Source organism: Equus asinus, chromosome 6 (genome assembly GCF_041296235.1).
Source record: "Equus asinus isolate D_3611 breed Donkey chromosome 6, EquAss-T2T_v2, whole genome shotgun sequence".
Lineage (NCBI taxonomy): Eukaryota > Metazoa > Chordata > Mammalia > Perissodactyla > Equidae > Equus > Equus asinus.
Window position 1 is genome coordinate 51,542,199 of NC_091795.1, and position 25,274 is coordinate 51,567,472.

At 41.2% G+C, this 25,274-nt stretch overlaps 1 long non-coding RNA gene across 1 annotated transcript in view; it reads left to right on the plus strand.

Annotated features, from left to right (window-relative positions):
* LOC123286602 (uncharacterized) overlaps positions 1-24,682 on the plus strand; it is a 53,675-nt gene extending 28,993 nt beyond the window's left edge. Inside the window, exons 2-3 of the long non-coding RNA XR_006529173.2 lie at positions 4,561-4,665; positions 24,548-24,682. This is a non-coding gene — a long non-coding RNA (uncharacterized lncRNA). The remainder of the gene's footprint in view (positions 1-4,560; positions 4,666-24,547) is intronic.
* Positions 24,683-25,274: the final 592 nt, after the last annotated feature.

Consider the following 25,274-nt stretch of genomic DNA (forward strand, 5'->3'; position numbering starts at 1 on the left):
CTTTTGCTACATCTCACAAATTTCTGTCATATTGTACTTTTATCATTATTCAGTTCTAAGTATGTTTCTTGTTTCTGATATGATTTCTCCTTTGACCAATGGATTGTCTAAAAAAAGTTCTAAAATTTCCAAATGCAAGGAGACATTTATCTTTTTTGTAATTGGGTCTTAATTTAACTGCATTGTGGGTAAAGATTGTGGTCTCTATGATTGATACCTAGTCTCTTCAATTTGCTGAGATTAGCTTTATAGCTGAGTCCAACAGTTCTCAAAGTGTAGTCTGCATACCCCCGGGGATTCCCAAGACCATTTTAGGAGCTCTATGAAGTCAAAAGTATTTTCAGGGCCAGCCCTGGTGGCCTACAGGTTAAGTTTGGCTCACTCCACTTTGGTGGCCAGGGTTTAGTTCCTGGGTGCAGACCTACAGCCTTTGGCTGTTAGCAGCTATGCTGTGGTGGTGGGTCACATTAAAAAAACAACAACAACAAAAAAGGAAGATTGGCAATAGGTGTTAGCTCAGGGCAAATCTTCCTCAGTAAAAAACCCCCAAACAACCAAAAACCTATTTTCATAACAATACTGGGACATTATTTGCCTTTTCACTGTGTTGCTATTTGTACAGGCAGTGGGTAAAACTGCTGGTGCCCTAGCATGAATCCAGGCAGTGGCATCACACTGTGTTAGTAGAGTAAAGCTTGGGGGAGGGAGCAGTGGGCTTGTGGGTTAAAGGAGAAAAAACACAAGGACTTTCAACCTGAAGCAATGGCCAAGGATGAGAAAGGTGTGACGAATGCTGGGATTGGACTCAAGGTTCCAAATAATATTCTAGACAATGAAGCTCAGACTAAGGCCCAAGGTGGTGTCAGTTTATTAATGATTTAGGCAAGGAGAGGCAGTTACAGATAGATCAACAAGAAAGGGGACTTTCTCAGGAAGAGTGGTGCCCAGCTGTAGAATAGTCTGTCCCGGGGGTAGTGAATTCTCCATTGTAATTGTTTTCAATTTGTTTTCAAAGAAGTTAGATGGACATCTTTCAGGGAAAATGAGAGGAGGGTTGGGCTGGAAGATTTTTAAAATTCTAACGTAAAAATAAATCTTAGAATTTGAGGATAGTATTTGGCTATGTCTCCCTCTAGTGGCCATTGTGCAGAATTAACAAAAATAAATTGAAAAATCTTAAACCCAAAGGCTGGGGTTTGTGACTCTCAGAATATCCTAAATTCACTTTTATGGTGAATTCTGCATGAAATCCAGACGGGCATTTGGGCATTTATTGTTTGGATGACATCGATGATTTTTCTAAATCTGAGACGGCTGCATCAGGAAGATGCCATTGGCTAGTACACCTCTACGCCAGGCATATAATGTCTAGGGATGGATCATAAGACAATTTAGATTCCCACCTTCATAAGACTTACATTCTAGAATGGGGAAACAGACTATCAATAAGCAGTACACAAGAAAGTTGCAGCCTCTGATTAGTACCATGCAGGAGATAATCAGAATGCTGTGACGGGGACTAAAGAGGGTGAGCTGCTTCAGATAGGGTGATCAGGGAAGACTTCTCGGAAGAGGCAATAGTTAAGATGAGAAGAGGCAGAAGAATAGTCTAGGGAGGGAAAACAAGTAGCCCAGTGTAAAGATGGACAAAAGGCATGTAGAAGCATTTTAGAGAAGTGGAAGAGTGAAGATATATATGAGAAGATGTTCAACCTCATTAGCTACCAGGAAAATGCCAGATAAAAACCAAAGAGATTCCATTTCACACTTCCATATTGGCAAAAACTAAAAATTCTGATCATTTCGAGTGGAGCAACATGACATGTATATTCTGATGATAGGATAAAAATTGGTAAAACCTCTATGTAGGGTCAACAATTTGGCAGAACCTAGAGAAGTTTTCTCCTCTGAAAAACGGACTTACTATGATATCTACCTCATAGACTTGTTTTGAGGATTAAGTGACTTACCACCTTTTGAGGAGGTGTTATTATGCTCGTTTCTTCATATAAGGAAACAGAGACCTTGAAAGTTTTAAGTACTCTTCCTATGGCCTGGGAAAAGCTATCTGCAGTGCACATAAGTGAAAAGCGTGACTATCCAGAATGTGCAAATATGTCTCATTGATAATAAAAAGGCAAATAACTTAATGAAAAAGAGCAGATTCCCATAGGAAACCTAAATGGCCAATAAACATATGAAAAGACACTCAACCTCTTTAATAATCAGGGAGAGACAAAACAAACAAAAATACAATCCCAGTGAAAAATAAAAATAACGTTGAGATGCTCTATCAAACCGACTGCTGTGGGCATATAAACTGATTCGACTGCTTTAGAAGCAGTTTGCCAAAATCTAGTAAAGCTGAAAATACGTACATTTTGTGACTCAGTAATTCCTCTCTTAACGTCTCCCCTGGAGCAATGGTCTTCAATGTGAGGTATGCATGTCCTTGTGGTTATATGAAGATTTTGCCCGGGTTCTAGGGTACCTGAAGTTGTTGTACTTGAAGAAAACCTTCAACTTCCGTGTATACTTTTCCCTGTGTGATGCTTTCTCACCTCCTCTTTCATAATTGCCCTTCTGCCACTCTTCAAAAAGAAAAGCAAGTCCCACTTCTTCTTTCCATCGCAACGGCAGGGATCATGTCATCAGCCTAAACTGCTTTGGTTACTCAAAGGTGTTTTTCATTTCTACTAAAACACAGAGTTGCACCATCATGTATATGGAATTATTTTTGAATTTTATACATGATTTAAATAATATTTCCAAAAGCCAAGCACTAGAGTACATATATATGCACATATTTACTGAAAGAAAATCACACTTTTTACCCTACTTCTTGCTTTCAAAAGCTCCATTATTTTAGCTACATCTTACGTTACATTTTTACCAATTAAGCAATGAGAAACAGCATATAGTTTTACTCGTTTTAAATAATTATAAGCTAGATTAATTATATTAGATCTACGTGATTTCTATCTTGACTTCGTTCATTATCTTAAAGATGTGTTCGATAATTTATTTTTGATAAAAATAATTTATTTTCTAATATTCCTTGATGTATTAATTCATTCACTTTGATTAAAATGCTTAAATTCCTTTTAGCTCCTCCTCCTGCCTCTTGTACTATTGTTGTTCTGTATTTTAATTCTTTATATACTTCAAACCTCATAGGATATTGTTTGATACAGCTAATATTTGTATACACGCACTCATATACTTACCCTTTCTAGTGCACTTTGTTCCTTTCTGCATCTTTGTGCATCCATCAAGGATATTTTTCCTTTTTTAAGAGTAGGTATTCTGGTGACAGATCTCTCCATTCTTGTTTTTCCCAGAAAATGGCTTTATTTTGCTTTCATTTTTGAAAAGTATTTTTCCTGGATACAGATTTCTGGGTTAGCAAGTATTTTCTGTCAGTACTTATAAAGGTATCTTTCTATTGTCATCTGGTTTCCATTGTTTCTGTTGAGAAGTCAACTGCCAGTATTGTTGCTGCAACTTGGAAGGTAATGTTTCTTTCCTCTCTGAGAGTCTTCTCTCTCTCTCTTTTTGCTTTGAGTTAGAAATGATTCTTTTTCTATAGTTTTCAGCTGTTTTACTCTGATGTGTCTAAGTGTATGTTTTAGTATTTATGTTTATTCTATTTGGACTTTGTAATAGTTCTCAAATCTATTAATTGATGCTTTTCATTGCTCATGAAAAATTCTGCAAGGTGGGCACCCAGGTATTCAGTATGTTATTCTATGTGCTTTACCATTTGTTACAAATATTTCAAAAAATATTTTAAAAGCAAAATGACCGGTCCTGCCTCAGGTATTCACATAGACCCTACTGCCACTTGTTTGCTTAGAGGTTGCTCCTCATGCATGAATTCCTGGCTTGCCATTGATTCCCTAGTTTACTTTTTTAACAGTAAGATTTTCAAGTGTTCTGCTTGTGAACACATCTGAGAATTACTGCTTAAAATACAGAAGCTTGAAATACATCTTAAAGGGTAAAATAAATGCAGAAGTAGCATTAAGAGGGACACTCAAACAAAAGCAAACCTTGCCAAAGATGATAAGGTCTAGAGGTAGGGAGAAGGGGAGAAGACAGTGCAATAAGGATTCAGTCTATAGATGCAGCTGTAGGAGCAGAGGACTGCCACAATAATCAGACTCAGGGAAATTGCAGAAGTTGGAGAACTTCTGCGCCAACCTTAAAGTTCACTGAGATGTCCAAGAAACAAATAACACAGGTTCAGGACAGAAAAAAAAAGAAAGGAGTTATCCAGAATCATGACAGCTGATTGACTGTACTTCCAGTTATCCCCAGTTAGAAGAATTTTTAATCCTCTGTAAGGAATACGCGGTCAAACAAGAACACACTCATGAGTACATATCATAATCAGCTGGGCTTAAGAAACCCAGAGTGTGATATGTGGAGTCAGATATTCTTATTTTGATTTCTACTTTGTCCTATCTATGTGGCCTAGGCAAATCACATCCCCTCTGGTCCTTGGTTTTTGTAAAATGGAAATAGTAATAATAACAACTTACCCTACCTTCTTCACAGGGCTGCAGTGAGAAACAGGACCGTGACCTAGTGGAGAGCATGGGCTCCAGAGTCAGGTGGGCCTGGGTTCAAATCTTACTTGTGATACTTACCTGGATATATTGGGTAAGTCTCAATATCTTTCAGCCTTACTGTGTTCATTGGTAAAATGGAGTTAATGATGGTACCCTCAGGATTCACCAGAGTATACTGAAATTTTTACACAATGCTCTAAATATGGTAATTCATATTTGCTATTACTGTATAATTGAGAAATAAGTCAATGTATGTAGAAACATTTTGAAAATTATAATGAGTTAGCAAGTATTGCCTGTATCATGTCTTATTTTGGTTCTTTAAACTGCTTCTCTCTATTATTTCCAAAGTCCTGAGTGAAAGAACCCCTCCAGGAACTGCACCTATATGCAGTGTGGTTGATCTGAGGTGGACAGAACAAACCATTTACACATGGGCTTCTCTGATGGAGTCTACAGTCTACTTGATGCTGGTTATATTACCGATTATCTATGCTGATTACATACGGGTCTTAAGAGTGGCTAGTTCTCTTAGGGCATTCTAACCGACTTACAGTACTGCGAGTCTTCAGTGTCCCCACAAATGGGATCCTTTGACTGAGGATATTAGAAAGAGCAAGAGACTAAGGGCACATGAGGACGACATACTAGCTATGTTCTCTTTTTGCCCAGGGCTGATTCTAGAGAGAGAAACTATGCAAGTTCCCTTTTCCTCTAACTTTAAGTCCCCTGTGACATGCAAAATTTTATAAATATAGAAAACAAATATGAACCTATTTAAAGAAATAGAAATAAAGGGTAAATATTTTTGTATCTCCACATGCAAATATGAGAAAGATAATTTAAGGAATTTTTAAACATTTCAAATGTTTATTTTTTTAAGCGGGTAATAGATTCACATGGTACAACACTTAAAAGCACAAATGGTATGCCTTCCTTCCCTTTTCTGGTCACCTTACTTCTATTCTTCTCTAGATCCAATGACTGTACCCAATTTCTCAATTGTTCTAGATCTTACGTATGAGTATGTGTGTGTATATATGTACATGTGTGTACACTCACATACACACACACGGATTTATTATAGGGATTTAATCTTATGGAATTGCAGAAGTTGGCTAAATAGTCTTTGTAAGGCTCTTGTTTTCATACCTGATGCTAGAGCTTGAAATCTGCAGGACATGCAGTTGAGGAGGGAGGGTGGATATAAAATAGGAAGGAGCAAGCTGGAACCATGAGCATGGGTTGGACTCCACGGGGATGGATTGGAACTTCTGTCAATTCTCATTGCCTCTGCCTTGGTGCGGGTGTCCTGCAGAAGAAGCTGGTACCTTTCACAGAGCTAAACAAACACACACCTGGGCCTAGAGTTGGAGAAGCTGATGGAGAATCCAGGGGAAGGTGAAGTAGTTGCAGGCCCACCTGCTGCCCTTTTCCAAAGAGGTGAGCAAACAGATAAAAGACAATGTATGTGAACTACAGAAGTGCCTGCTTCTACCTTATAAGCATACAAATAAAAATGGCTGCTACTTTACTTCTACCTTCCAAATCTCATGCAAAAATGTCTCTTGAGGCCTACCCTAACCGGAAACATGCAGAGAGAGGAATTTTGGGAAACGTAGTTCAGGCTAGTTAAATCAACACATTACGAAGGTACTATATATAGGTACCATTTTTTTATTCCTACAAAAATGCTACCATACTACGTACACTCCTTTGTACCTTGCTTAGATGTCCTACTATATCATATATAGATTTGTGCCATTCCTTTTAATGGTGGCACAATATTGCACTGTGTTTGGATTGTTCCAATCCTTTGCTATTTTGAAGAATGTTGAAATAAATAACCTTGTGCACATGTCATTTTGCATATGTGCAAGCATATTTGTATGCTAAGTTCCTAGAAGTTCAACTTCTAGGCCAAAGGGTTTCTGATTTAAAATTCTGATATATTGCCTAATTGCTCTGTATAGAGGTTGTGTCAATTTTCTCTCCTGTTAAGCAAAATATGACAGTACCTGTTTCTCCTACTCTTGTAACACAATGTCTTTTCAAATCTGTTTGTCTTTGCAAATATTATAGGTAAAAAATATATTTCAGCATGGCAGTATGATTGTAATTTGCACTTTCATTATTTTGAACAGGTTTGATCCCTTGGGGCTATTTCTGGAAAGGAAAAGGAAATAAAAAGTTTAGAAATTCCAATTCGAGTTGAATTCGATGTTCATTTTAAAAGTTATTTTTAAAGTACTGGCCTCTCCTCTTCCAAAACACATTGGATGTTAAAGAATCTCTCACTGGTAACAAGTGATAATACTGATGAGAAAGAGTGTACAACTGTACTATAAGGCTCCATCATTTTAGCAGAAAGCAAGGGAGTAAAATACAACCTAGAAGTTGCTAAACCTGCTTTTTTCTTAGCTTACAGCAGAAACATAATATACATAGGATTAAATGAGAACGACGTCTTATAAATATTGGATTGAATGTAATTATACATCTTCAGAACAATCTTGGGTTGCGTTAATCTGAAAAACAAGGCACAGATACTGGAAACAAACTTCTTTCCTAAACTATCCCTGGATGGTCATTAATAGCAAAATATTAAAGGTGTTCTACATCCCAGGTGTTCTGTGCAGATCAAAGTTATCTAACACCAATTTGTGAGTCAGTATCATAAATCTGTTACTTTTGGAGATGGCTGAATTCTACCTTTTTTTTTTTTTTCTTAGTCCTTTCATTCTTAGAAAAAGATTAACAATTTACATGGAAAGTAATTGATTTTTAAAAAAATTACAAGACGTTGTTAGGTATGGCTGGCATGGAATTAATAGTCCATTTTATAACTCAGATTTCTGGATATGGCTTTTAGGTATTTTATTGTTTCCTAGTTGAAGATTATTTGATTTAGTAAGACTCTTTCAACATCTCAGCTTTCATTCTCTCAAGTACCATCTTTTCCTGGAGGAACTCTGATCTATTCCGTGAGAACATGCTCAGCTCCCTCCTGGGAAAGCTCCTTTCAAAAGCAAGTATGTAGCCAATGCATATCGCTGCTGTTTATCATGGTGTTACATTTGTTAAAGACGTTCGGGGAACGCTATTAATGAGTCTGTGTGAAGTTGATATTAATTATGTCCTCTGGTAAGTGTAGGGGATGTTTTATGATAGCAAGTCATCAGAGATAAGTACATATGAGTGGAAGGCACACGTTAATACTTAGCCATCACGCACACCTATTTGTTTTGCCTGTGAAATAAAAATTCCCTTTTACTGTGGTTAACGAGAGTCCTCATCCTAACAGTGGGCTATCTCTTGTTAGAAGAATCAAGAATTGTGAAGGGTTTGAGATTTTACCCTACTTTCAAGCTAACAAGTTAGTCTTCTAGTTTCCTGGATGTTGGAAGAAGACATGAGCTTCTTGGGCCAAAAACCAAGGACTTCATTACTCATGGCCCAGTAGGCACCATGATCTTCACGTTCTCATGAATTCGCTTGGCCCTTGACTCCCACAGGGCCAATGTGGAGGCAAGCCTAAGGGAATGCTGTGCATCCAGTGAGTTTGTGTCATAGCTGAGGGATAATGACCTTACAAAACCATCAATCTTACAAGGGGATTGCTTGCAAACCTGCTGAAACTTTTCCCTGGAAAGAAACATTGTCTTTATTATCCTCCACAGCAAACAAATCCTCTGTACTAGAGGGAGACACTATCTCTATCTTTTAGGACTGTTCATTTGAACAGATAATCCAGAATAAAAGCTGTCACAAGATGAGCAGAAACACAAAGGACTCGTGGAGAATTGTCTGCCAACAAGAAATAGGGCAATTTCCAGACCCGTTATCAGATCTGAATTCCTATTTTTTCTTCTGCGTTATGTTTTCTATAACCAAGACATAGTTCTCTGTCTTAAGTATTACCTCCTGCTGGTATGTAAGTTCCACACGTGTAAAGAATTGGTTGGGAAAGATACTGGATCATGAACATAGAATATGGAGAACTATAACAGTTCTCTGAATAAATATCCGTTCAAATTACCAGAATAAAATGAGGGAGAGAGCTCTAAATGCTTGACTTGGCCTCTTGGGGAAACTTCAAATGCCCCTAAGTCTTCTTGGGTGTTAAGTTACATCCAAGTAGGTGAGGCAAGGACTCTCTGGCACCTAAGATGGCCGTGAAGACAGATGTTTTAATGAACTGGGAAATTGTGAGCTTGGTACAAGTGGCACTTTTTGATACTCAGTGATAAGAATCTCAAAGACATTCAGGTGGTTTGAAAGACCTTGCAGAAAAAAAGTGATTTTCAGGGACAGAATTATGTTGTCCATAAGAAAACACATCACATACACCATACACCTGAAATGGCTAACCTTTGCCTAAGGATGCAAAACAGACGTTTGTGGAGTTCTCAGTAAATCCCTGAGGCGTTAGGGAACACTGAACACTGTGAATATTTAAAGAAAGGATCTCTTCGGAGCTTCTGCTGATAAAATATTCTCTAAGTCAAAGAGTACCTTCACCTCTCAGCTTCTTAATAATGAAAATGCTGGTCAGGGTAGCAGGCTTTGGGCATCCTCTGTGTTAGGAAAAGACTGACCAGTGCGTGCGTATCTTCTGGAAAGCGTTCTTTTCACCCTCTTTAAAAAATTAATTTCCCTCAGTCCTCGTCAGGGAACTATAATTTTTTAAAATCCTACACTTCACTTTAGAACTACTCATTCTACCAAACTGGATAGAAACAGTAATTGTCCTTCACTGAAGAATGGAAGGCTTGTTACTGTTGTATTAAGGACAGGAAAGGATTCTTTTTTTGTCTTCATATTTAGCAATAAATTATAAGAAAAATTATTGATAATATGATGTAAAAATATTAGAGAAAATAAGTCACTCATAATCATATTGCCTGTACATGGCAGTTACTCTCCTCATTTTTGAAAGTTGCCTGTTGATCCTTATTTAAATACATACATATTTTTGAATATATCATGCTAGGTGTTTAAGGAATGGGATTTTTCTTTAAAAATCATCATAAGCTGCTAACGTGTTTTAAAAGCCACACCTTAATTTATCTTACAGCTTAACTATTATCTTATTTCACTAGAGGGAATAAATACACTTTCTTCTGACTCTAGACACTCAGACCTATTGCATTTTGGGTTCTTCCTGGTTTTGATGGAGTGACTGCATTACCGACCCCTTTTTATCTGGTCTGACATGTAAACGTGCATCCAGTTAACCTCAAAGTCGTATCAGACTATTAAAGTATAAATTAAACAGAAAAGGGGCTAAAACCGTAGCCCCATTTCCTGCTGCTTGAGACTGTGATCTGATCTGTCGGAGGATAAGGTTTGCCCACAGTGTTATTAAAATGCAAGTCACAAAAGTGTTGATAGCTGGCGAATCTATGTTTGGTTATAACATCAGACCTTAGCTGATGCTTCTCTCTAGGAGCAATCAGTGAAAGCTTCAAATTGTCCTACATTACTTATGGTTTTTTAATCTATAAGGCTAAAAAAGGCATAAGAGTAGGTAATAATAGATGTAATCGACAGGAGTATTGGGAAAACTCTTTACTTGGTGGTCCATCCTATCTACTCATGACGCTTCGCAATGACTCAAATCTCTGGCTCAGGAGAGTTGTGAAAACATTGACAATGCAAATGCATTAGTGGGTGGGAAGGCTATTATGGCAGAGACTGCCATGTGTTCACCCAAAACTTGTTTTCTCATTTTTCTGAGCACACAGCTGGTTGACATTTCTCAGCTTCCTTCTCAGGATATGTGACTGAGTTCTAGCCAGTGGTGTTTGAGCCCATTGAATGTGTGTGATTTCTAGGCCTGGCCCATGATAACCTAACAGATGAGCCTCCATGCTCTTTCTCTTTCCTACTTGACCCAGAAGAGCATGACAAACTCAGAAACCTTGAATTTCCAAGATGGTGGAGCCATGAGATGGAAGCCTGTTTCTGAGAGTCACCATCTGATTAGAATCAGCTATTTTGTACTTACTTTACTACGAATTAGACAATTGTGTTAGGCAAATGAGACTTTCGGGTTGTGTCCATAACAGCTGCTCAGGTTACCCTAATTAATATAATTATGAAATAGAAAGTTATTTGACTTGTATAATCACACACACAGAGACACACGTTATTTTTGTCCCTCTATAAACAAGCCATGATGATGGCAGAGAGGTTACTAGCCTAGAATATTTTGAAGTTAAGCACCATTGGGGACTGAGTTGCTACCCAGAGGAAACAATTATCTATAGGATCTGAGAAGCGGCATAAAGCAGCGGGTAAGCATGAGGGATCTGAGACCAGATTGTCTGGGTTCCAATCCTGGCTCTGCCACTTGTTATCTGTGTGAACTTGGACAGATTATGCAAATTCTTTTGGCCCAACTTTCTCATCTGTAAAGTAGAAATGATAATAAGAGTATGTATCTACCTCACAGGGATCTTGTAAGATTTAAATAAGCTAATATGTGTAAAATGCTTCCAGTAGTGCCTGGCAACGTAAGCACTCGACAGTATGCACTCAACAAATGTTAGCTTATTATTAGCAAGTAAGAACCATGTGTCAAGCAGGGAAAGAAATGAGGAGAAAGCCTCTGTGCATAGAGACTCAGGCCATGATGGCTGCTCAATCTTGCGGTTAACACCTCTCCTCATTGACACGCTTTCCCACTGGGTGGATAAAATCTTGTGGCAAGACACCTCAAAATGGAGGAGCACCTCAAACTTCTGCAAAGAATTTCCCTCCTTCCTGCTCATCTGCCGTGGGCATGTCTTGCCTCCTGTGGGGACTGCTTTCTTTATCAGCACCAAGTGGCAAGTTGTACATCTTTCTTCCTTTTTCCTCTCAAATGCCTTCTGTCCTCCAATTCCTCAAGGTGGAGAAGCAAAATAGATATTTAGGGAGCCACAACCCTCTGCCTTTGTTTTTTATTGGTTCTATCTCTGGTTAGCCTTGGGGTAAAATGAGCTACCTTAAAAGCACCTTGAGTGATGAGTTAGAAGTCTATTTAAAGTCGGTAGCATGTTGAATCTTTAAGCAAAATATAGAATTAAGAGATCCAGAATTGCAATTTGCTAAGTAAAAAATAGGCACAAAAATTTTTAATTCGTATTTTTTTATTGTGGTAAAATATGCATAACATAAATTTAACACCTTAAACATTTTTAACTGTACTATGCAACAACATTAAGTGCATTCACAATGTTGTATGACTGTCACCACTATTCATCTCCAGAACTTGTTCCCCATCCCCAACAGAAACTCTGTGTCCGTTAAACAACCCCCATTCCTCCTCCCTCCAGCCCCCGGTAACCTCTGTTCTGCTTTCTATCTCTATGAACTTGCCTGTTTTGGTACCTCATGTAAATGGAATCAAGCAATATTTGTCCTTTTGTGTCTGGCTCATTTCACTTAGCATAATGTTTCCAAGGTTCATCTACAAGGTTGTAGCATGTATCAGAATTTCATTCCTTTTTATGGTTCAATAATATTCCATTGTGTGTTTACACACCACATTTTGTTGATCTACTCATTTGTTGATGGATACTTGGATTGTTTCCTCCTTTTGGTTATTGTGAATAATGACGCTATGAACATGGGTATACACGTATCTGTTTGAGTGCCTGCTTTCAATTCTTTTGGACATACATCTGGGAGTGGAAATACTGGTAATTCACGTTTTTAAATAGGAGATGTCTATATACATCTCATTGACCAGAACTGGGTCACATGGTGTCTCCTTACTGCAAGGGGTTAAAATAGGGCCGAGAACATGAGGTTTTAATTTTTTTCCCCAACCTCTGTAGTAGAGGAAGGCAAGAAAATGTGGTCTGGAAAAAGTGGTAAGTGAATCCACCTATAGTATCTGTCACAATATACAACCTAGAAGATGAATCTAGAACTGAGATTTCGTACTCCCACAGGAGGCAATATGGATGAGAATTGATTCCCTACGGTAGCTGTAATGTTGGTCTTCTATAAATTCAAATGCAATGCTGTCCTTTTTTCCTGGATCTAATTTTGAATGATTTTATGACTTAAAGGAACTGCCTCATCTAGTTTCAGTGGGAATTTAGATAAATCTGCTTTTGATAGGTAATTACCCATGGTTCGGTTTGTATAAAATAGGCTTTCCAACAGAAGGGGGGCACTCAACTGTAGATAAAGATAATTAAATGATAATTAAAGTTGGGTGGTTTAGCAATAACAATACAAATGGGGAAGGGGCAAGATGGTATCTTGAAAAGGAAATCATTTCTATTAGAATATTCAGAACTAAACACAACTAGTTCTGTTTAAAGATTACTGTTCAAAGATTATTGCTCAATTACTCCAGTATTTGCTATTTGACTTACCTGAAGACATTCATCTATCACCAGAAGTTTGAGAATAGGATCTAGTCATTGCATTTATACACAATAGGCATTCAGAAAGAAGATTCACCCCTATCTTAGATACAAATTTTAAATTTCCATTATTAAGGAGAAAATCACCAAGGTGACAATCTTATCAATGATAGATTCAAGAATGGGATGAAAAATGGCAAGATCAAAGCATGAATTAGGCATTTTGTACTTGTCTGACAGATACATAGCTAAAGAAAGAGAAGGATGAGGGTAATAGGGAACAGTTTCAGACACTTGTAACAGAGCCTCAGCTTCCACTGTATTGAACAAGAGAGAAGTTTATTTCTCTGTAGTGTGGATGGTCCAGGGCAGGTAGACTGGCTCTTCTTCAGAGCATCATTCAGGGTCCCTGGCTCCTTCTCTCCTGTTTCTTTGACATTCCAACCAGCAGGATGGAAGCAGGGGAAAGGGTGAAGGGGTGGCACATCCCTTACCTTTAAGAGTGACCAGAAGTCACTCCCCATTGTTCCCAGGATTTAGACATGGCCACACCTCTCTGCAAGGGAGTCTGGGAAATATAGTTTTTATTCTGATGGCCATGTATCCAGCTAAAAATTAGGGGTACTATTATTTAAAAAGGAAAGAATAGATTTTAAGATATTATGAATAGTCTTTGCTACAATGAAAATGTTGCTATTATAGAAAATAGAACAATTACTTTAAAGCAAATTTGAAAAATTTGGAGCCAGAGGAGATCTTGGGTTTGTGCAGAAACAAATCCCTTCCATCCTCTTGACAGACTGGTAATTCACTTTTCCATGTGAGTTTTGTGGCTTTTAAGTGCATGGCCAGAGCCAGCAATTGCCCTGTATTAGCCATCGTCCTGAGCAGGACAGGCTCCCAAATATATACTATCATAGGAGACACATCCAGAACAAGGCTCTCCCTCTGATTGCATGTGCTATTGCAGACTGGATTACTTCTCTACTACTGCCAGTCATTTCCTGTGAACAGGATGGCAGCCACATCCTTCCTCTGTAAACTTTATCTGTGCCTACTCACCAGTCTAATTTGATGCACAGAAAAGTAGTCAAAAAAAAAAAACTAGGACACAACCACAGTGCGGGGGGCACTGGAGGGAAAGGAGTCAGTGGGTCTGTTGGAGAGAAAAAGTTCCTACTGGGCATCAAGGTGGCCCATAGAGAGAGGGGTGGCTGTAATCGAGGAAGGTAACCGAGGGAGGGCAAGAAAACCCATCAGCAAAAGGAAACATGTTTCCCTCTCTCTAGAGAAAGTGGGGCGGGTCTGGGGACCTATGGATCTCACGTATCAGAGGAATTGAGGCAGGCGTACCTCTGAGGTGGCAGAGACTGGTGACCTAACAGAAAGGTAGGAAGTAGAGCAAGGCTAGGGAGTTACAGCAAGAACAGCAGGAGGAAATCTCAGTGAAAGCGCCCACACAGTTAGTCTGTCTATAAGGTCCTGCATTCTTCAACTCCACGGGCACTTACCTACCAACCTCACCTCGCTTTCTGGCTTGCCTATGACTCCTTGTGTCCTTCCTTCCACACTTGCTCAGGTTAGATTCCATGGTCCATCCTTAAAATCCCACCCTTAGATAATACTCGGTTTACCTGCCCCTGTCTCCCTCCATATTTCTCTGGCAAAACCTCAACTCTGATTAAACCCAACCTTCCCCCACTCCCTGTCTGCCCCTGAGCAGCTGGATATGGCTGGAGAAAAGCCCACAATGGAGCCGACTCTGCTGAATCTCAAGAGCCAGCAGCCTTGCCCAGCTGTCCTGTACACTGCCATGGTCACGTTAGTCTCTTCTTCCAAAATGACTATTTTATACCTTTTCTTCTCTCATCAAACTGTCAATGTCACCTCTCTGCTTCTCACTCTTAGCTGTTGGCTTGGCTCCTTTTTTCGCTGAATAAATAAAAACAGAAACAAAATAAATAAAATGAAAACAGAAATAAAATAAATAAATAAAATAAAATAAATAAAAGCAGAAACGACCTGAGAATCTTCACACATAACTGTGTTGGTGGCCACGCGTGCTGTGCTTCCTGATGGTTACGATGAATGTCTCACCCTGTCCGACCACAGGCACCACTTGTGTAGTGGTCCCTCCCTTCCTGCCTGCTCAAGGTCTTCTTCCTGCAACCATCCCCTTCCTCTGTATCATTTCTGTCCCCTCTCTACTGGGTCATTCCTGTCAGCATACAAGCATTCGGTAACATTTCCCAGCTAAGAAAATACCTCCTGGATCCCACATCCTCCTCCAGCAATGGCTCTGTTTCTCTGCTTCCCTGAACAGCAACACTCCAGAAAGGGATATCTTTGAAGTACCATATTGATTGGAACTTTTCCTGTGGTCCTGGAACTTATGATTAGGGCCAGAGATGGGGACAAAAGGGAGTGTATTAAGAGAAGGTTTAACTGTCTCTGTTGTCTCAACTATCACGTCACTTTTCCTAACAATTCTTAGCCTATTAAAAAAAAAAAGACACGATCACACTGGTTGAGTTATCAGCCTGGTGGGGAGGTCTGTGCCTTTCCCTCCCCTCCTCTAAGGCAAGTGAGAGGGGTCCCAGAAATTCACTTGTGAATATAAGTTGGAGAGATTGGCATCCATTCTCTAGCTGGGCGTCTGTCTCCCTCTGCTGATTTGAGAGGGGAAAATGGGGACTGGAGGGAGGTCAGGGCAGAGACAAGGCTGCAGTGGGACAGCCTGCTCTCCCCTGTTGGAAGTGTCAGATTTCCATCGGTCAAGGAAAATCAGGGGAAGGTTTTGAGACCACCCACCAGAATTGTAGGGGGTGGAAGGGGTCTCAGGTGGGCTCATATCTCCCACCTCAGGAAAACCAGTAGGGAGGCTCCATTTGGGATCCCCCAAGGAACTCATACACATGCTCCAGAGAGAGCTACCACGTGGATGCCAGCCACACAGAGGACATCTGTGGCCAAGAGGAGGCAGCTAGAGAGGCAGAGACAACCACCAGAGGGAGGAAGAGCGCTTCCTCTCCATCCCTCTCCCACTCCTGACACGGGGGACAGGGAGGAGGAGGCCAGAAAAAGAGCCCCCAACTCTACTAGCCCATCTCTGCTCTGAGTGGGAGGAGATGGGAAAAGAACAGACCCCTCCGAGTCTATACTCCAAACCCCTGAATCTGGTCACCGTTTGGGGGTGGGTGGAAATGAGATTTAAATCACTGGTGAGCTTGGCGTTTTAGATTGGATAGACTTAGTGACTGAAAGTAACCAGAAAGTTATGAAATCTGCTCAACCTTTCATTAAGTAATGGGAAGATAAAATTCAACTGGGAAATGATTGAAAATCATATATCTATAGGAAAATAATATATATTATGTATAATAATATATAAATAGTAAAATATATATAAAATTATATATACATTTATTTATTTTAGAAAAGATGTAGATAAAGAAAGCTTCAAAAAACAGTAAAATTTGAAAGCAGTTGCCTCTGATGGGAAGAAATTGGATAATTTCTTTATAATAAACCTTGTAAAACTTCAATTTTTAAAAACTTTTATATATATACTTCTTGACTTTTCAGTTTTATATATTATCTATTGACTTCCTATTATGGAAGATGAAGAATTAGTCTTTTTGCCCTTTCTCTTCCTACCATCCTTCCAACATATTTCTATTATAGTTTTGGTTACACCAATATTCATTGTTACTATGACTAGTAAATAGTCATAACTGAACCTTTTAATTTACTATGATTGCAGTCAAATGCTCTACCACTGAGCTATACCCCATAATTGAGACTTTTAATATGCTATTGTTGTATTTCCTTTCTTGTACAATTTGTTTCTTTGGAGTTATTTCCTCATTTTCTCCTTTACTTGCTTTTCTCTGTACTTAATAACAATTTATCCCCAAACTTTCTGCTAGAAGTATAAAGCAGCTAATATATATTTCTTTTCATTTCTTTTTCTTGGAGACATCCTTCTTGGAGTCCTCCATCCTCAACTCCAATCTGAAATTTTTGCTCTCTAGGCCTACTGCATGGGTGTCATCCTGGGATGTCCCTTTGCTTTTCTCCTGGGAATTCCCTTTACCACTTCCTATGTTGGGCCTCTTGACTCTTGGTTTTCTCTCTCTTGGCTTACCCTCTTGTTTTGATGGAGTACATCCTCCAGGACCTTTCTAAGAAAGAATCCGTAGGTGGTAAATGAGACTTTGTACATTGGAAGTGATCTTTTTTTTTTTTTTTTTTTTTAAAAGATTGGCACCTGAGCTAACATCTGTTACCAATCTTCTTCTTTTTCTCCCCAAAGCTTCCCAGTACATAGTTGTACATTCTAGTTGTGAGTGCCTCTGGTTGTGCTATGTGGGACGCTGCCTCAGCATGGCTTGATGAGTGGTGCCATGTCTGCACCTAGCATCTGAACCAGTAAAACCCTAGGCCACGGAAGTGGAGCACGTGAACTTAACCGCTTGGCCATGGGGCCAGCCCCAGAAATAATCTTTATTTTACTGTCATGTGTGATTTGGTTCTCCCAGTCCAGAGTCCCTATGGTTCATCCTCTCTAGGCTTCTAGTCTTTTGATTGGGAAGTGGAGGGGCAGCCACTCAGCCATGCAGGAGTGGAAGAGGGCGTCTAGGAGACTTTTTCTCATGGAGACCTTCACTCATTCCTGCTTTCAGCCCCTTCTAGCACCCCTACCTTCATAAATACCTGGTACCTTCGATTCCTGAGACTTCTGAGGTTCTTTGGCATGAATGAGACCATTTCTTGTTCCTCCAGACTATAAGTACCTAGCTTTCAATTTTCTTCAGGCTGCTAGGTCAGTTACCACTCAACCATCTGCTTTCTGGATTCCAAAATTTTACTGACATCTCTCAAATGCTCTCATCACATCACCTCTCCTATGTTCTCTGTTCCATGGGTTTAGGTATTTAAAACTTTTTATTGTCATTTTATTGGGGGTTCAAGAGGGAACAGAAGTAAAAGCAGCTATTCAGTCCCTTATTGAGCCTAGAAGTCTCCATTCTCTCAACCCACTCTACTCAGTCTTTCATCCCCATCATTTTGCTGAAACTGTTCTTATCAAGGTCAAAACCTTGCCTAATCTGGTGGCCAATTCCTAGTCTTTATCTTACTTGCATTCTCAATAGGATTTGATACAATTAATCACCTCTCCTTCTTGCAGCACACCTTCCTGTCTTTCCTGTTTCCCCTCAGTCTCCTTTCCTGGCTTCTCCTCTTTCTCACCTCTAAATGTTGCAGTGCCCTAGGGCTCAGTCCTCTACCCCTTCTCTCCTCTTCTCTGTTGTATTCTCTTGGGTGACATGCAGTCCATTGGGTTTAAATATCACCTACACACCAATATCTTCCAAGGATATATCTTCAGCTTCAATCTCTGCAACACCCTGGAGCTCCATCCTTGCAGAAGTCCATCTGTCTATCTGACATTTCAAGTTGGAAATCCAATAGACATCTCAAATTGAATCTCTTCAGTATAGAACTTGATTTTATCCCTCAAACCTGCTCCTACCTCCATCTTCTCCATCTCAGTATATTTGCCTAGATTTTGCTCAAGTTGAATACCCAGGAGTCATCGTTGGTTATTCTATTTCCCTTATATCCACGTCAATCTAACTGTGAGTTACAGCGATTCCATCTTCACGTCAGACAAATTCTCTTCCCTTCTGTTTGCTCATCTGAGTCATCCCCATCTCTCATTTGGGTCCCTATAATAGGTCCCTATCTTCTGGTCTTTCTGCCATCATTCTTGCTTTCCTCCCACATCTACAGTCTACTTTCTGCAAAGTAGCAAGAGTGCTCTATATCAAGAGCAGGTCAGTGATGTCATCCCTACTCACAACCATCCAGTGGCATCCATCACACCTTGAATGAAGCCCCCTCCTTACTAAGGCCTACAAGGCTGACAGGAACTGACCTCCACCTCCCTTTCGACCTCACTCTCACTCTGCTCTGGCCTCACTGGCCTTCTCTGACTATCTGTCTAAGATAATCCTCTTCCCCATCAGTCTCCATCCCCTTAGAAAGCCCCTGGAGGCAGCTATTCTCTGTGGTGACCACTGGTGGGTTTGCCATGCAGAAGGGAGTGGCCATAACACCTGGCACTGAATATCCCACCAGACGGGAGGGAGAGTGGCTAGAAAATCAATGTGGCATTTCTTGCGTCCGGAGTTTATGGAGCAAAACTCACATCTGCTGATTAATGGAGCACTGTGGTGAAAGTATACATCCTTCTTGTATTTTCTTTTTAATTTTAAACATTTTTGGTGTTGATTGACCAGAGAGAGACAGATGGAGGCAGGGCGATTTGCCTGTATTGTAGATCTAGGGAGTCCAGAGGGAGGTTCTGGAGGGAGGAATGTGTGTAGGGTGGGAAGGATACACCAAGCAGAAAATAGCTCCTAAAGCTGACTTTTAAAAAAGTTTAAGAACAGAGGTTAGTGACTTCATCTTCTGGCTCTAGTAATTCTCTTCTTGGTTTCACACTGGGGTTGAGATTAAGCAGTGCTTGGCTCTAGTCAACTCTGGTCAGCACTGAAGGACTTGGACCCTGGTTTCTACCATGCTCTTGTTTAGGATCATTATCTGTGCCTGAGGAACAGCCAGGATTTCTCTAGGATTTTGCCTTGAGGGAGGGCTGTTAGCAATCCCGAATCCCGACCGTAACCTGGCCTGTGAAGGCTGTCAGGACCCTGGAGGATTTAGCTTGCTGCTAGACACCCTCTCTGCCATGATGGAGAGTGAGGGAATGGAGTGCAGACCACGTGCTAGGCTCTGTGGAACACGCTTTACTGTATTATGTCAAACATTCTAGCACTTGTCCTGGGGGGCGGGGGTCTATCTTGCTGCATTACCTCTGTCATTTATTCATTGTTGTAACAAACATTTATTGTGCACACAGTGTATCCCAGGCATTGTTGTAGAAACTATGGTTATGGGTGAAGAAGACCAAGTCATTGCTTTCAGTGAGCTTACATTCAGGAGGAGGAGACCCAGTAAACAAATGAATAGATGATTAAATCTGATATCAGACAAGATAATAAATACAGAGGTCAGTGGTTGTCTAAGTGTGATCCATGGATTTCTGGGGGGACATTTACAGGAGGTTGGGAAGTCAAAACTATTTTCACAAAAATATTAAGATGTTATTTGCCTTTGCCACTCTCATTCTCTCATGAGTATACAGTGGCGTTTTCTAGAGGCTACATGACATGTGACGATGTTGCTCTGATAGGTAATGGAACGTGTGTAATACAGTAAATATTGATTAATATAATGCACATAAACAAAAGCTCTTTGAGGTCCTCAATAAGTTTTAAGAGTGCAAAGGGGTCTTGAGACCAAATATTTTGAGAACCACTGTGCTAGACAGAGACTAGGGTGATAGAGGAATTTGTATATTACGAGATCTGTACAAAAATAATCAGTGCTATTCAATTGGATGTGCCTGTGGTACTGGGGTGGGGGCTGGCTCACTGGGCAGTGGTCATGACTGTTCATTCCAGGGAGCCATAAGACCCGGACCTGAGAAGAACCCTAGGGACTTTGGGAATTCAGCCCCAGGGCATCTCCTTTGTGTAACGGGGCTACAAGCTGATGCCAAGGCTCTAAGGTGGCAGTGTTGGCCAGTGCCACCAATCAGCAGAAGGTTTCTTCCTGTTCTTTGAACCCCAGGTAGACTCTTCTGGGGGTTTCATCTCTTACTCCCACCCTTACAAACATAAGGCTCACATAAGAGCCTGAGAAGTCAGAGTTGGGACCATTGCGACAGCAGCTATGACAAGCAGAAAACCCCAGTGCTCAGTGTCCAGCTCCAGTCTCCACATGCCAATGTCTGGGGCACTGAATTGCTATGACTTGGCTTATCCTAGCAGAGTCTCGGGAGGCACAGGGCAAAGAGCCCAGGAAGCTGGATCCCTCAGTGAGTTACTGAGGCTCTGCGTGACATGTGACATCTGCCAGGCCACTCAGCAAACTGATCCCCCCGCGGAGCTGCCTCAGCTCGACTGTCTGTCAGCTGTGTTTATTGGGAACCTGCTAGCAATGTGACTCGGTAGGTGATCCAGGCATTGAAGTAGCAGTTCCCAAGAGATGAGGGCTAAGTTATCTATCTATCAAATCCTGTCTCTCTGCTGACATCTGGAAAAACTAGGTGACACCCACACACCTGAGGCCTCGGCAACAGCCCAATTAAAGGTTGCCATTTTTCTTTAGTTACTTTCTGACCTTGGAGTTTGAGAGTGTGGGTACTGGGCTTTGCTTCTGATCAAACTGCATGAATATTCCAAGGTCTAAGCATTTGGAAATTAACGGAGGTGAACGTGCATACATGTGTGTTACATGTTTTGTTGGGTCACTTTCTATACAACCTAAGATTGATCCCTGGATCATGACTGATCACTGAGCACTCACTTATTTCCACAGGCAGAAGCAACCTGTCCAGAAAAAACCCCAAACATGCTACTGGATAAAGGTTTAAATGGGCTTTCTGCCAGTGAATTGCATTTGATAGTTGCGTGGGTGCAGCCCATGGCAGGAATCCACATAGCTCACAGGAGATCTGTGGGGCCCTGGGGTGTTGCAATGTCACTCTGTCTGGGTAAGTGACAGCCAGGATGTGGGATTTGGTGATTATTTTTGGTTCGGTTTGTTTCTAGCTCAGAAGAAAGACTATATATAACATTGAGAGAGGCATAACTTCTGGATTGTCAAGGTTGGTGCTAAGAGTGAATGATATACTAATATATGTTACATGGAACCACAAGCTTGCAAAAGCAATGCTCACGCACTAGATGAAAGAATAAATCTTCTGTTGTGTAATGGGAAAAGAAAGCTGGCAATGTAAATGCAGTCTTAATATTTTTTTTCCAGCATTGCATGTGTAATTAGGCATTCAGTGACTTCCTCATCTAAGGAAATGTGACTTTAATGGGAGTTATGTGGCTAACTATGGAAGGAGTCCTCTGAAAATGCAGGGGTGAGGAAGGGAAGGTATTAACTGTTAAGACGGATTATTTCCTTGGCCTTGAAACAACAAAACAAAACAAAAACAAACAACCTCACCACTACCAAGCGCCCAGCATTTAAGCTATGTGGATAGATGCTAGACTCATTCCGAGCCTTGGAAATTAAGCCAGGAACAGAATGGTGGGCTAATTTTCATCCCCTGATGTGTATATCATGTCTCGTCATTTAAGGTCCCCATCCAGAAGGGCTTCTGCTTAATAAATGCAATTTCATCGGTGTCTGGAAATTCCACAGTTTATGATGCAGTCTTGTGATGTCTCAGGAAATTAAGGCGTAACCTTGGGTAAATCCAAAGTTCACCATTAGGAAGAGAAGGGTTAAACACATAGCTTAACCAAAGTCTATATGATAGAGGCACTCCCCATCCACTCCCCCCGCCCAAAACTTCTAGAGAATCACTGGGAACTGCTAGGAGCAGTAACAGCCTGACCGGGATGAGTGCCGGATCTGAGAGCACTAAACATGCTGGCTGTGTGCCAGGGAGAAAAGGGTTAAAAGATAAGGGCAGAAACCAAGTTTAAAGATTGGAGACCACGGACAGTCCTCAAAGGCGACCATTCACTTCTCAAGCCCCAGCTCCCCCTGCCTGGTTCCTTCTGAGGGCAAACTTTCAAGAGGGCACAGTCTCAGAGCATCACTCCCATCATACCTTCGGCTTAAATGGCCAGGATTCCCACATGGTTTCAATGCACCGGGCTTCATAGTTAGTCTATGGAAGGAATTAGTCTAGGAAAGGAATTCTTTCTAACCAATACGAATTGAAAAAAGATGTTTTGGAAGAAAATACACCTGCTGTTCCTCTTCTGGCATTTTAAAGAAAATATTCTGAGCTGTCAAAAGGGGGCATCCTTGCTTTTCCAGACGAAAGAAAGAACAATTTGAGCTTGCTTTTTAGAAAAGCTTCAATGGGAGTGGTAAGCGGCGGAGGAGCTCGTAGTGATTCTAAATAGAACAGGTGCGCTGTTAAGGATACACCTGGGGGGGGGGACCCTGAGTGTCTCCAACCTCGCTCCTGAAAGCGTGGCCATGGGCCAGCAGCACGGACATCACAGGGGAACCTTTACATGTGTGGGATCTCAGGCTCCAGCCCAGACCTACTGGATCAGAACCTGCGTTTCACCAGGTCCCCGGTGATTAGTGAGCCCCTTTGGGTTTGAGAGGCTCTGCTCCATAGCCATATTTCTCAAATTTCCTGGGGAACAAGAATCACCTGGGGTCCTTGTTAAAAACTGATTCCTGGGCTTCCAACTCTAAACTCCTGATCCAGAACGTCCAGCAGTGAGGCCTGATAATCTGTATATTTAACAAATGTCCTACATGATACTAGTCACGAGTGAGTGTGAGGAACACTACAAGATAGGTTTGTATTTTTGAAGGAAATACATAATGGTCTTAAAAAGAAACTGCTTTCTCCAGAACACATCTTTCTTTTGAGAAGGTGCAGTCTCTTTTCCGTCCCACCCCTACTCTTGAAAACAGCATGCTAAGGATGGGAAAGTGGGAAGCAGAGAAGAGCCAGAATGGCTGCCTGCCGGTGAAGCAGGAGAGGCCAGAGGGAGAGGCTCTGGGCGCCGGTGACTCTGCGGGAGCTGGGATGCTGTCAGCAGAGGGCAGCAAAGCACGCCCTGCTGTGGAGACCTCTGTGTGTGTAGTGTGGCTCGACCAGGAGGAGAGACAGGGGAAGTGGCCACCTGCTACTTGCTTCTGGGACTTTCTGGAGCTGTTGGTGAACCTCAGGTCTTGCTGGACTGACGCTATGTTGGTCAAGTCAATGGGGTCTCGGTAGACTCTGGCCAGGTCTGATGGAAGCCAGGTAAGGTCTGAGCCAGTGCTGTTGAGTGGAATGTGAGCCACACAGATTATTTTAACTTTTCGAGAAGCTGCATTAAAAAAAATAAAAAGCAGGTGACATTAATTTTAATAGTATATTTCATTTAACTCAAGATATCCAAATAGGGTCATTTCAACATGTAAGCAATATAAATATTAGTAATGAGATAGTTTACGTTCTTTATCTGTACTAACTCTTTGAAATCCAGTGTGTATTTTACCCTGTGGTACATTTCAATTCGGACCAGCCACATTTCAAGTGCTCAGTGGCCACACGTGGTAGTGGCTACTGTATTGGACAGCACAGGTCTGAGTAGTTGAAGAGCAGAGGGAAAATGGTACGGTTGGGGTGAGGGGGAGATTAGGACCAGACCGGGGAAGGACACAAATCTGGCCTAGGAGCAGATCCTGGTATTTTCATACATGAATATTCAGTGAGGGGCCACATTTTGGTTCATTATTGAGCACCCACCGTATGCCAGGAGCTGGGCTAGAGGCTGGAGATAGATAAATCCCAAACACAGTCCCTGATGCTGAGGACCGGGTCCAGACTAGCGAAGATGCAGCCTGGAAACAGAATCTTTCAGATCACGCGCTGCAGCGGGTTTATGAGCAGATGCTGGGTGGGTCCTGAGACAAATAGCTGGACCCAGCCTAGGGGAGAGGCTCCGAGTGACAACTAACTCAGAGTTAGTTTAGTTTTGTTTTTTCTTCTGTCATTTCCAGGTTTACTCAGAAGTTGTTTATTTGAAGAAGACACATTTATTTGGTCTGGAGAAAGAAAATCTGGCTGAGGTGAAAATCCCTGAGCTGGCTCCAAGGCTCCCTGAAAGGAACAGCAAGTGTATCATCAGATAACCGCCACCCAGCGATCCCCTGGGAGCGCCCCTTGACCTTTTACCAAAGATGGACCCACTACATTCAAGGTCTCTTATTCCCCCAGCAGTGCTGTTCTAGGTTAATGCTATTTTGGGAGCGTGGTTCTTCATTTCAGTGTGAATTTCCTCATCTTTCCGCACAAATTGAGTGAAATCCTTAGTGCATTTTTCTCTTAGATGGATGGAGGCTAAAAGAGAATGGAAGGCCTCCAGCTGTTTGAGGCTCTGTCCTCAACGACAATCAAAATTCTCCATCTTTTCTTGTTCTTGGCACTTTCTGATTGAAATAAGATTCCAGCATTTATCTGCACCTGCAATTTTGACAAGAAAGGAAAATTTAAAAGACAAGTGAAAGAATTCTCTGAGGGAAGTCAATGAGTCGACAGTAGTCAGACGCCTGCGAATCTCTTTTTGCATTCCTCCGTCAATTAAGCTACAGTCACATATTGGAGAGCAGAACTTAAGTCTGTGAGTAGAAATGCAAAAATGTGCGTGGATCAGTAGCGGGAACCTTCCTTTGGAGCGAATATTACTTGGAGAGCAGCTGATGATCATTGGCGTTGAAATGGAGAGAA